The sequence below is a fragment of the Leptonychotes weddellii genome, chromosome 9 (assembly GCF_054177405.1).
Source record: "Leptonychotes weddellii isolate Sample4059 chromosome 9, ASM5417740v2, whole genome shotgun sequence".
NCBI classification, from domain to species: Eukaryota; Metazoa; Chordata; class Mammalia; order Carnivora; family Phocidae; genus Leptonychotes; species Leptonychotes weddellii.
Window position 1 is genome coordinate 109,858,613 of NC_138377.1, and position 14,350 is coordinate 109,872,962.

The 14,350-nt window shown below is 37.9% G+C and overlaps 1 pseudogene; it reads left to right on the top strand.

The window, feature by feature from the left end:
- The first annotated feature begins 6,348 nt into the window (after positions 1-6,348).
- LOC102729704 (DCN1-like protein 1 pseudogene) lies at positions 6,349-8,026 on the top strand (annotated as a pseudogene).
- Positions 8,027-14,350: the final 6,324 nt, after the last annotated feature.

Here is a 14,350-nt window from a genome sequence, read left to right on the forward strand (position 1 = left end):
GGTCCACTCTACTTGTAGAAAGTCTGATCCCCCTGAGTGTTGTCACCACTCTGGGGTGCTCTTTACCAACTTCTATGTGTCCCGCAGGTGTGTGTGCCTGGTGGGACCTTGGTCACATGTGAAACCTTCACTGCAAGGGAGTCTGGGAAATCTGGACATTAGTTTTCTATCCTCTAGATAACAGGATAGGAGTTGGGTGGGTTGTGAGGGTGCTAATGTGCAGGGCTTGCCCTAGCAGCAACCTGGGGCACTCTTCAGAATCCAGGGGAAGAAGGAGCTGGGCCTCAGGAACATTGCCTCACATGGACACTATAAGGGAGTGAGAAAATTCTATCCCCATGTTTCCTTTGCCTCTTTCTCAGGCTACTACCTTGGGGTAACACAACTTCCAGTAGCTTATGAATTTTACATGTTAGGATCCAGGTCCCAGAAGGGTCTAAGTTCCAGTTCCAACCTCCTCAGGAAGGTGATGAGTTGTCCCAGCCAGGGTCAGCTGCCCACCTCTGACAGGAGCAGGGCCACAGTCCTGCAGGGAGCCATTCATTTGAAAGCAAAGGAAAACAGTTTTCAGAAAAGGATGAGCACTGAGTGTTATACACAAGTGATGAATTATTGAACACTACATCTGAAACTAATGATGTACTATATGTTGGTTAATTGAATTTAAATTAAAAAAAAAAAAAGAAAAAAATGGTTGCAGAGTGGAGAGGTGGGCCGGGAGTGTCTGGGCAAACTGGATGGTATCAAGAAGGCAAGAATTCTTGCTGAAGCAGTGTTACCCTTCAGTTCTTGTCAGCTGTGCTCAGCTCGGTCTCCCTGCTGGATAGAAGTGTGGTTTTCTTGGACTGGTTGCATGCTCTCTGTTCTTCCACATTATAGCTGCTGGGAACAAAGCAGAGTGGTGGGCTGGGCAAGCTGACATGCAACTCCACTGTTACCCTGACAAGTGGCCTTGGGCAAGCCACTTCAGTTCTGCCTTCTTTGTCTGCAAGATGAACTGGCAATGACTGCTCCTCTAGATACCATGGAATTTAAAATAGAGATGCGGTGACCTCCCTCCACGGCATCCTGAGCTTGATAAACAAGGACCCATTGGAAAAACAGCAATGAATGAGTCTAATCGAGCACCCAATTAGTAACTCAAGAGAGGAAAAGATAGTAAAAGAACACCTAGAGCTTCCAGATGACCTTGGGTCTCCAGACTCAACCTCACTCCTGAAACTTTAAAAATTTAGGAGAAATTTACATAACAAAAAAGTGACCATTTTAAAGTGACCAATTCAGTGGTGTTTAGTACATTTACAGTGTTATGCAACCATTACCTCTACCTAGTTTCAAAATATGTTCATCACCCTAAAAGGAAGCCTGTTATACCTATTAAACAATTGCTCGAATTCTCCATTCCCCCATCCTCCCAGCCCCTGGCAACCTTCCACCTGCTCTCTTGTCTCTATGGATTTACTTATTCTGAACATTTTATATAAATGGAATCAATCCATGAATGGGATATGTGACCTTTTCTCTGGCCCCTTTCACGTATGCTTTCATTCAGCATAATGTTTTCAAAGTTTATCCACACTGTAGAGTGTATCTGTGCTTCCTCCCTTTTTTTTTTAAAGATTTTATTTATTTATTTGAGAGAGAGAGAGAATGAGAGACAGAGAGCATGAGAGGGAGGAGGATCAGAGGGAGAAGCAGACTCCCTGCCGAGCAGGGAGCCCGATGCGGGACTCGATCCCGGGACTCCAGGATCATGACCTGAGCCGAAGGCAGTCGCTTAACCAACTGAGCCACCCAGGCGCCCTGCTTCCTCCCTTTTTATGGCTGAATAGTATTCCATCAAATGTACATAACCACAGTTTGTTTATTCACTTATCCATTGATGGACATTTGGGTTATCTCCCACTTTGGGCTATCGTGATTAGAGCTGCTATGAACATGAGTGTGCATGCACATGTTTGAGTATCTGTTTTCAATTCTCTTGGGTCTATACCTAGGAATGGAATTGCTGGGTCATATGGTAACTCTGTGTTTAACTTTATGTGGAGCTGTCAACTTTTTCCACAGTGGCTGCATCAGTTTACATACTTGCCAGCAGTGCACAAGTGCTCCAACGTCTCCACAACCTTGCCAACACTTTTTTTCCTTTTAAAAAAATTATAGCCATCTTAGTGGGTATGAAGTGGCACTTCACTGTGGTTTTGCTCTGCGTTTCTGAGAACTTCTTGAACTTGTAAACAACACTTTGTCCTTGATCCTTGAGGAGAATCCTGGCAAACAGAAGATGGACTAAAAGCCTGGTAGCAGAGCAAATATTATCCCGATTCTCAAAACAGAGGGAAAGGTGGGCTCCAGAAACTCTAGCCTTCAATTCCCAGCCACATCTGCCAAGCATGAGTAATCAGAGGGAAAACAGGAAGAGCACAGGGACCCTGTTTCCCTGGTGGACGTGTGCGTGTGTCATGGCAGTGGTGCATTTTGACTTCAGTGTGGAGGAGATCCTGAAGCTAAATTTCACAAAATTGAGGAGGACCCCCTGTGGCTGGGTCCCCCAGGGTTTTAATCTCTCAGACTTGTCCACACTGCACTGGAAATGTTCTGCACCATCAGACAACCACATTCTGAGGGTATTATCAGAGTCTAACTGACCTGGGAAGGGGTATATCCAACTCCAGTGAGCTCCAGCTTTCCAAAGTGGAAGAAGAGCAATATCCAACCCCAGCACACCCTAGTCATCCTGTCCTACATAAGGGGGAAGATAGTAACTGAGAAACTCTTGTGAAGTCAACAGTCCAGAGGCACAACCTCACTAAAACACTGAGACCTAATCAGAGGACTATAGAGCACTTCCCCTCCCCTTACACCTCACCACCACATTACTAAAGGCCTATTTACAGCCATTCCTTTTGCCTGGTACATCACGTCTGGCTATCCAGGAAAAAAAAAAATGACAAGGCATATAAAACGGCAAAAACAAAAACAAAAAACCAATAATCCTACAATATGAAGAGACAGAGCTAGCTTCAGAATGAGACATGGCAGCAATGTTGGAATTATCAGACCAAGAATTTAAAACAACTATGATTAACATGCTAAGGGCTCTAATGGATAAAGTAGACAACACACAAGAAGAGTTGGGCTTTGAAAGCAGAGAGGTGGAAATCATAAGAAAGAACCTAAAAGAAATGCTAGAGATAAAAAACACCAATGGAGATGAAGAATGCCTTTGATGGGCTTGTTAGTACACAAGACACAGTTGAGGGAAGAATCTCTGAGCTAGAGCATATATCAATAGAATCCACAAAAAGCAAAAAGCAAAGAGAACAAATACTGAAAAAAATAGAACAGACTATCCAAGGACTGTGGGACAGATACAATAGGTATAAGATATGCATAATGAGAGTACCAGAATGAGAAGGAAGAAAGAAATGGAAACAATATTTAAAACAAAAATGACTGAGGATTTCCCTAAATTAATGTCAAATACCAAACCACAGATCCAGGAATTAAATTAGAGAACCCCAAGCAGGATAAATGCAAAAAACAAAAAACAAAAACAAAACCTGCTCATAGGCATGTCATTTTCAAACTACATAAAATCAAAGATAAAGAAAAAAAACCTGAAAGCAGCTAGATTAAAAAAAAAAAGACTTTTCCTATAGAAGAACAAAGATAAAAATTACATCTGACTTCTCAGAAACCATGCAAGTAAGAAGAACATGGAATGAAATATTTAAAGTGTTGAGAAAAAGGCTCTCAACCTAGATTTCTGTATCCTGGAAAATTATCCTTCAAAAGTGAAAAAGAAATAAAGACTTTCTCACACAAAAATTGAGGGAATTTCTTGCCCATGAATCTGCCTTGCACAAAATGTTAAAAGAAGTTCTTTAGAGAGAAGGAAAATAATATAGTCATAAACTCACATCTACATAACATAAGGAAGATGTTGAGAAAAAAATAACTGAAGGTAAAATCAAAACTTCTATTCTTCTGAATATTAATTGAACTAGCAGATAGCAGTTTGTTCAAAATAATAATGGTAGCAATGTATGTATGTATGCTTGTGTATATATAATATATACGCTTATATACAAGTGAAATGAATGACAGCAATAATACAAGGTATGTGAGGTAGGGATTAGGATTATTTTGTTATTAGAAAGAACTCACACTACCCGTGAAATGGTATAGTTTTATTAAAATTGGACTTAAATTAGTCGTAAACATATATTGCAAATCCTAGGGCAACCACTGAGAAAGGTTAAACAAAGATAGTATAACTCATATGTTAAGAAAAGAGAGAAAATGGAATCATAAAATAATCAATTAAAACCACAAAAGGCAGAAAAAGAATGGAAGAGAAAAATAGGAGCAAAGAATAAGGGCAACAAAAATAAAATAGTAATAAATATGGTACATATTAATCCAACTGTTTCAATAATCACTTTGAATGTCAATGGTCTAAATGAACCAATTAAAAGACAGAGATTATCAGAGTAGATCAAAACATAAGACCCAATTAGAAAGACAAATACCATGTAATTTCACTCATATGTAGAATTTAAGAAACAAAACAAATGAGCAAAGGAAAAGAGAGAGAGAGACAAGCCAAGAAACAGACTCTTAACTATTGAGAACAAACTGATGGTTAGCAGAGGGGAGGTGGATGGGAAGATGCATTAAGTAGGTGATGGAGATTAAGGAGTGCACTCATCATGATGAACACTGGATGATGTATGCAATTGTTAAATCACTATATTGTACACCTGAAATATAACACTGTATGTTAACTATACTGGAATTAAAATAAATACATAAAACATAAGATCCAACAATATATTGTCTACCAGAAACCCACTTTAAAAACACATATGTAGTAAAAGTAGGTGGCTACAGAAAAATATACAATGCTAACACTAATCAAAAGAAAGCAGGAGGGGGATGCCTGGGTGGCTCAGTCATTAAGCGTCTGCCTTCGGCTCAGGTCATGATCCCAGGGTCCTGGGATCGAGCCCCGCATTGGGCTCCCTGCTCAGCGGGAAGCTTGCTTCTCCCTCTCCCACTCCCCCTGCTTGTGTTCCCTCTTTCGCTGTCTCTCTCTGTGTGTCAGATAAACAAAATCTTTTAAAAAAAGAAAAGAAAAAAGAAAGCAGGAGTAGTTACATTAATTTTAGGCAGAGCAGACTTCAAATCAAGGAAAGTTATGAGGGACAAATAATAATAAAAGGGTCAAGTCTCCAAAAAGACATAACAATCTTAACATGTATGTACCTAACAACAGAATGTCAAACTATGTGAGATAACAACTAATAGAACTGCAACAATAAGTAGTTGAATCTATGATCATATTTGGAGACTTTAATACTCATCTATCATAAATGGATAAACCCATCAAACAGAAAATCAGTAGGATGCAGTTGAACTCAACAACACCTACAGTCAACTGAATATAATTGACATCTATAGACTATTTCATTTAACAACAGAGAATGCACATTCTTCTCAACCTCAAATGGAATATTCACCAAAACAGACCACATTCTGGGCCATAATACATCCCTTAACAAATTTGAAAGAATAGAAATCACAACATCTGATCTCAGACCACAGTGGAATTAAACTAGAAGTCAATCACAGAAAGTAACTGGAAAATCCTGAAACATATGTAGATCAAACAGCACATTTCTAAATAACACATGGGTCAAAGAAGAAGAAATCTTAAAATATTTTAAACTAAGTGAAAATGAAAACATAAAAGAATTTGTGGGTACTGCTTTTGCTGTACTTAGAAGGAAATTTATAGCATTGAATGCATATACTGGAAAAGAAGGAAGATCCAAAATCAATAATCTAAGCCTTCATCTTAGGATACTAGAAAAAGAAGGGCAAATTAAAAACAAAGTAAGCATAAGAAAAGAAATAATAATGATTAGAGCAGAAATCAATGAAATTGAAGATAAGAAATCAATAGAAAAAAACTCAACAAAACCAAAACCTGGTTATTTGAAAAGATTAATAAAATTAATAAGCCTCTAGCCAGGCCAACTCTCTTTTTTCTAAAAGAGAGGATACAAATTACTAGTATCAGAAATGAAAGAAGGGGCATCACTGCAGATCCTATGGCCATTAGAAGGATAATAAAGGAATACTATGAAAAAAATCTGTACTTACAAATTTGATAACCTGGATGAAATGGACCAATCCTTGAAAGACACAATCTACCAAAAGTCACACAAGAAGAAATATATAGTCCAAATAGGCCTATATCTATTAAATAAATGAAATTAATAACCTTTCAAACAGGTTCACTGGTGAATTCTACCAAACATTTAAGGAAGAAATGATACCAATTCCCTACAGTCTTTTTGAGAAGATACAAGCAGAGGGAATACTTCCTAACTTATTATAAAAGGTCAGTATTACCCTAATGCCAAAACCAGACAAACATATTACAAGAAAAGAAAACTACAGACCAATATCTCTCATTAACATAGATGCAAAATTCCTCAATAAAATATTCACAAGTTGAATTCAACAATGCATTTTAAAAATTATATACTATGATCAAGTGGAATTTATCCCAGGTATGGAAGGCTGCTTCAAAATTTGAAAATTAATCAATGTAATCTACCACATCAACAGGCTAAAAAGAAAAATCACATCATAACAATAGGCGCAGAAAAAGCATTTGACAAAATCTGATGCTCATTCATGATAAAACTCTCAGTAAACTAGGAATAGAGGGGAAATTCTTCCACTTGATAAAGAATATCTAAAAACCTATAGCTAACATTGTATTTAATTGTGAGGAACTCAAAACATTCCCACTAAGATCAGGAACAAAGCAAGGATATTCCCTCTTACCACTCCATTTCAACATTGTACTAGAAGTTAAAGTAATGCGATAAGACAAGAAAAGGAAATAAAGGCATACAGATTAGAAGGAAGAAATAAAATTATCTTTGTTCACAGAAGACATGATCATATATGTAGAAAATCTGAAAGAATCAACAAAAAAACTCCTGGAACTGAGTCACTGCAGAACCAGAGGAGGAGAGAAGAGGCCTAGAGAACACCAACATGAGCAAGTTGAAATCATTGCAGAAGGATAATTTGTCAGTTTATGATTCTCACACAATCTAGTGAAAAAACAGCAGTAAGTTTTCTCTCTCAAAATGACTGGAAGTTTGTGGTTGCAACAGACATTTTTTCCCCCAAATCCTGAACTTTATATATGAGAGAGTGTAAAAGGATCATTGAACAGGAAGAAATAAGGAAAACTATACAATAGATACAAGGATCCTCAAGATGAAAATAAAATTGGAATAGATGATATACAACAGTCTTGTGATGACCTGGCACTCGATCCAACCAGCATTAGTGTGTTGATTGTTGCATCAAAGTTCAGAGCAGCAACACAGGGCAAGTTTCCCAAACAGGAGTTCATGGATGGTATGACATTGAAACCTAAAGGCCCAGATACCCAAGATGAAAGAACTAGGATGATTTAAGGATTTTTACCAGTTTACTTTTAATTTTGCAAAGAATCCAAGACAGAAAGAATGAGATCTAGAAATGGCCATTGCCTACTTGAATTTAGTGCTTAAGGAAGACTTAAATTCTTAGACTTATGAAATAAATTTTTGTTGGAAAATCATAAATGATCAATATCAAAAGATGCTTGGAATCTTCTTTTAGACTTCAGTACAATGATTGCAGATGACAATCTGTCTAATTATGATGAATAAAGAGCATAGTGTGTTCTTATTGACAACTTTGTGGAATTTGCATGCCCTCAAATTGCTGGGACAAAAAGTACAACAGTGTAACACTAAAGGAATCTTCTAGAATGTACGTAGTCTGTACAATAAATACAATGGAAAATTGCCTAGTCAATTTCTGTTGGCTGGACTGAACTGAAGATCAATCTTCAGAGTTCAGACTGAGGGTTGTGTCAAAACTTTAAGGATACATCTTGGATTATATCATATTTCATTCTGATGGTGGTTTGGGCTTGTCTTCTAGTCTGGGCTTATCTAAATATTTATAATCCCAACATTGTGGATTTCATCTTATATCTGTGGACCATACTAGTTTATTCTCCCATAAGTCTTAGAAGCTTTATGGTGACTATTTTGAGGTTTCCAATCTTGCATAAAGCACAATGCTGTCTTCATCAGAAAACAGTGGTGTAAGAATTAAACATATGAATATTTAAAAAAAAACTTCCTGGAACTAATAAGCAATTGTGGCAAGGTTGCAAGGTATAAGATCAATATATAAAAGTCAATTATTTTCCTAAATGCCATCAATGAACAAGTGGAATTTGAAATTAAAAACACAATACCATTTATATTAACACTCCCCCATATGAAGTACTTAGGTATAAATCTAACAAAATGTAAATCTAGCTGGGTGATGGATATTAAAGAGGGCACATGTTGTGATGAGCACTGGATGTTATACACAACTAATGAATCACTGAACACTACATCAAAAACTAATGATGTACTATATGTTGGCTAACAACATAATAAAAAAAAATCTGTATGAGGAAAACTAAAACACGCTGATGAATTGAATTAAAGAACAACTAAATAAATGGAGAGATATTCCATGTTCACGGACAGGAAGACTCAATATTGTCAAGATTTCAGTTCTTTCCAACTTCATCCCTAGATTCACTGCAATTCCAATCAAAATCCCAGCAAGCTATTTTGTGGACATTGACATCTGATTCTAAAGTTTATATGGAGAGGGAAAAGACCCAGAATAGCCAACACAATATTTAAGGAGAAGAACAAAGTTGGAGGACTGATGCTACCTGACTTAAAAACTTAATATAAAGCTACAGTAATCAAGACAGTGTGGTATTAGCAAAAGAATAGACAACTAGATCAATAGAACAGAATAAAGACCCCAGAAATATAGCCACATAAATATAGTCAACTGATCTTTGACAAAGGAACAAAGGCAATACAATGGAGCAGACAGTCTTTTCAACAAATGGCACTGGAACAACTGTATACCCACATGTAGAAAAATAAGTCTGGACACATACTTTATAACCTTCACAAAAATCAACTCAAAATGGATCATAGACCTAAATGTAATATGTAAAGCTATAAAACTCCTAGAATATAACATAGGAGAAAACCTAGATGATCTTGGGTATGGTGATGTCTTTTTAGATACAACACCAAAGACACAATCCATGAAAGAAAAATTGATGAGCTGGACATAATGAAAATTAAAAACTTCTGCTTTGTGAAAGATAACATCAAGAGAATGAGAAGACAATCATAGACTGGGAGAAAACATTTGCAAAGACATATCTGATAAAGGACTATAATCAAAAATATACAAAGAACTCTTCAAACTCAACAATAAGAAACCAATGAAAAATTAGGCTAAAGACCCTAACAGAAGATACGCAGATGGTAAATAAGCACTTGAAAATGTGCTCCACATCATATAGCATCAGGGAAATGCAAATTCAAGCAACAATGAGATACTACTGCACACCTATTAGATGAACAAAATTGGGAACACAGACAACACCAAATGCTGGTGAAGATGTGGAGCGATAGGAACTCTCATTCATTGCTGGTAGGAATTCAAAATGGTGCAGGCACTTTGGAAGGCAGTTTGGCAGTTGGATGTTGCTTATAAAACTAAACATATTCTCAACCATACAATTCAGCAATTGTGCTCCTTGGTATTAATTTACCCAAATGAATTGAAAATGTGTCCACACAAATACCCTGCACATAGATGTCTATAGCAGCTTTATTTATAATTGGCAAAACTTGGGAAACAATCAGGATGTCCTTTAGGAGGTAAATGGATAAAGAAACTGATACATCCCAGACAATAGTATATTATTTAGCACTAAAAAGAAAGGAGTTAGGAAGCCCTGGAAAGACATGGGAAACTTAAATTCTTGTTACTGAGTGAAAGAAGTCAGTCTGAAAATGCTGCATACTGTATGACTTCAGCTATATGACATTCTGGAAAAGGCAAAACTATTGGAGACATTAAAAAGATCAGTGGTTGCCAGGGGTTGAAGGTAGTGGGAAGGACGAATAGGCAGGGCACAAAGGAATTTTAGGGCAGTGGAAATAGTTCTGTATGATTCTGTAATGGTAAATACAAGTCATTATACAATTGTTTAAACCCATAGAATGTAGAACACCAAGAGTAAACCCTAATGTAAATTATGGAATTTGGGTGATAATGATGTGTCAGTTTAGGTTCACCAATTGTAACAAATGTACCACTGTGATACAGTGATAGTGGGGGAAGCTATACATGTGTAAGGCAGGGGTAATAGGGCAACTCTCTGTACGTTCTCTCAAAATTTCTTTGAACCTAAAATTGTTCTAAAAATATAGTCTTATTTTAAAAAATATTTAACGTGGGACTCTGGAATCAGATTTGCTGGACTTCAAACCAAGCTAATATGGCCTTGTAACCTAAGGCCTCAATATTCACATCCATAAAGCAGAGATTATACCAGTATTGACCCACAAAGGATGGTTGTGAATGTGAGTAAGACAATGCATGAAAAGTACGTAGTCTCAAGCCTGTTGGAAAAGAGAGACAGATTAGAGTTATTTATAAATGGTCTGCTGAATAGTCTGAACCAGGGAGGAACAAACAGAAAGTGGCTTGATCTTCCATCCATGCTGGCCGTCAGGTAAGTTCTTTCACATCATCCTTCCCTTGACAACATCTTAGTGAGCCAACCCACCTCAGCTTCCAGGCATTTTTTAAATGATAAGAATAAGCCTTGTTTCTGTAAAGATGGCTCACTTTCAGGTATTCAGTCCAGTCAAGTCTCAATCAAAATTTGAATCTCACATCCAAGCCAAGCTCTGCCCTGGCCCAATCAGGTGGCGGGGAGGGGCATCGTGTATCCTTTTCCCAGTTTTCTCTCTCCCTTCCTCTCCCTTTCCTGGCTTGGGGCAAGGGAAGTAGAAGATTAAAGGAAGGGAGCAAAAATCTTTTTTCTTTTTCACTTAACTAGTTCTACTGCCATGACCCTCAGGTGGCAATCCTCTAAATGCTGGCTCTCTCAAGGACTACGTTTTGTGGATTCTTTAGAGGCTCCCTGGAGACATACACACTGCATAGTGTCTTAACCTCAGAGATAAAGTCTTTAGGCAATCTTTTGCACCTTCTCTTTGCTGGTTAATCTCCATTGCATCCCCTCCCCTGATCCATGCCTCCTCCTTCTCTGTCTTCATCTGTGATCCAGAAGCTGACTACTAGGGACTATATCTTTTGGGCTTCCTTGATGATATCTGGGTTCAGCCAATGGAGGCCCCGACAGGAAAAGGGAAGGTGAGAGGAGAGGGGGATTTCCCACTCATCTTTGCCTCAGGGCTGCACCTGGCAGTAGTGTGATTCTCATGACCATAACTCCAGCTGGGCTGCCCCACTTCCTCAGCTCCAGCCCTCACTGGGCTCAAGTAATATAATTTCATCCCCTTGAACTTCATCCATCACCAGCCCCAGGTGCCCAACATCCCAACCAAAGTAGTGCCTTCAGAGAAATTATTCAAAAAACAACACATAGAGCAAGGTATCAGAAATAGCTATCGGCAACATAGAAGTCTGACAAAGGACTTGTATACAGAATACATACTTAACCCCCACACACCAATAAGAAAAAGATATAACCTAACATAAAAAATAAACAGAACACTTGAATTGACACTTTACAAAAGAACATATCAAAATAGCCTCTTTCATGTGTTTCATAAACATAGAGAAAGGAGTTCAACCTTGTTAGTCATCAGGAAATGGCAAATGAAAAACTGTGCAGTGTGATATCACTGGATATCACTAGAATGGCTAAAATAAAAACAGTGGAAAATGCCAAGTGCTGGTGAGGATGTGGAGCAACTAGAACTCTTCTACACTGCTAGAGGGGGTGTAAAGTGGTGTGAACACTTTGGAGAAGTCTTTGGTGTGTCTGATAAAATTGAACATACAAAAAACCTATACCCCTGCAGTTCCATTCCCAGAAATACACCCAGTTAAAATGTATGTTTGCTATTCATAAAAGTCCCAACCTGGACACTACACACATGAATATTAACAAAAGAATGGATAAATGAATTGCGGTATAGTCATTCAGCAGAATACAGCATAGCAGTGAGAATCAGTGATAATGGTAGGCAACAACATGTATGAATCTTACATATTTGTGGGGATGCCTGAGTGGCTCAATTGGTTAAGCCTTCAAATCTTGATTTCGGCTCAAGTCGTGATCTCATGGGTTGAGAGATCCAGCCCCACATTGGACTCCCCACTCAACAAGGAGTCTGCTTGAGATTCTTTTTCTTCTTTCCCTCTGCCCCCCTCCCCTGCCATGCTATCTCTCTCTCTTTCTCCATCTCTCAAAATAAATAAATAAATCTTAAAAAAACACAACTTTCCTTCAGAAAAACCCAAATATAATGTTGAGTGAAAGAATATAGATTAAAAAAAGATGTCTTATATAATTACATTTATACAAAGTTTAAAAATAGGCAAAACTAATCTTAGCTGTTGGAAGTCAGGGTAGTGGTTATTAAGGATAGGATGGGGCCAGTGCATAATGACTGGAAGGGAAACAGACTAGAAATGGTCTGTTTCCTGATCTCGGGACTGATAACACATCTTTTCAGTTTGTGAAAATTCACTGAGCTGTACACTTAGAACATATGTGCTTTTCTGCAAATATTTTATTCTTCAATAAAAAAGGATTCTGTTCTTTTCGGCAAATGATGCCCTAACAATTGGGTATCCATTTGGAATGAACCTCAGCCCTCACCTTACACCATATTTTAGAATTAACTTCAAGTGGATTATAGACCTAAATGTAAGAGCTAAAACTATGAAGTTTTGAGAAGGAAATACAGGGCAATACCTGTGTGAACTTGCATCAGGCATAGATTTATTAGCTACAACACAAAAAGCACCAAGTACAAAAGAAAAAAGACCGATAAATGGGACTTCATCAAAATTTTAAAACTTTTGTTCTTCAAAAGACACTTTAAAAAATGAAAAGACAAGGTACACACTGGAAGAAAATATTTGCAGAGTACATATCTGACAAAGGACTTTTAGGATTTAAATTATGCAAAGAATTCTTTCATTCAATAAGAAGATATACAATTCAAAAATTGGCAAAATATTTGAACAGCTACTTCACCAAAGATATATGGATGGCAAATAAGCAAATGAAAGGACACCCCACATCATTAGTCACTAGGGAAATGCAAATTAAAACCTCATGAGATACTACTACACGCTTATTAGAATGGCTATAATTCAAAATACTGACAATACTAAGTGCTAACAAGCATGGGGAAGAAATGGAACTCTCATATACTGCTGACAGGAATACAAAATGATACAACCACTTTGGAAAAATATTGGTCAGTTTCTTAGAAAATTAAACATACACTTACCTTACAACCCAGAATTTCCACTCCTAAATATTATACAAGAGAAATGAAAACATACATATACACAAAGATCTGTACTGAATATTTATAGCCATGTTATTCTAAATCACCAAAAGTAGAAACAATCAGGAGTCCTTCAACAAATGAATGGATAAACAAAGGTACATCCATACAATGGAACGCTATCCATTGACTAAAAAGGAACAAATACTACTGACACACCCAACAATATGGATGGATCTCAAAAACATTATGGTAGGTAAAAGAAGCTGGATACAAAAAGCTACATACTCTATGACGTCTTTACATGGTGTTCCAGCAAAGGCAAAACTGTAAGACCGAACACCTGCCAGTGGTAGCCAGGGACTGGAGGTAAGAGAGGGGATTGGCTGCAGAGGGGCATGAGGAGCTTTTGGGGACAATATAAATGTTCTATATGGTGTTTGTGGTGGTGGTTACACAACTGTAAACATGTGTGAAAACTCATTAAATGATGTGTCTAAAGAGGATGAATTTCATTGTACATAAATTTTACCTAAGTAAACCCGATTTATACCAATCTCTTCATGCTAACCATCTGGGGTGAAATTCTGCTGGGACCTTGACCAACAAACACAGTTCCCTTACCCCCTGCACCTGGTGGGCTCTTCGAAGCTTCTACTGGAGTCCCCTTGTCCCAGGAGACCACTCCCTGGGACAAGGCACCTTCAAGATTGCTCGAGCTGGACACCTTCTGTGGCTACCCACAGTACACCATCGTACCCAATGGCCTGGGTGTGGACTGTCCCACCACTGCCGTTGCCCTCGTCCTGCAGTCTTGGGCTGGTCCAGTCAGTCTCTCAACCTTGGAGTTTTCCAAGAGAGAAGCAGGCATCATTTCCTCTGCTCAT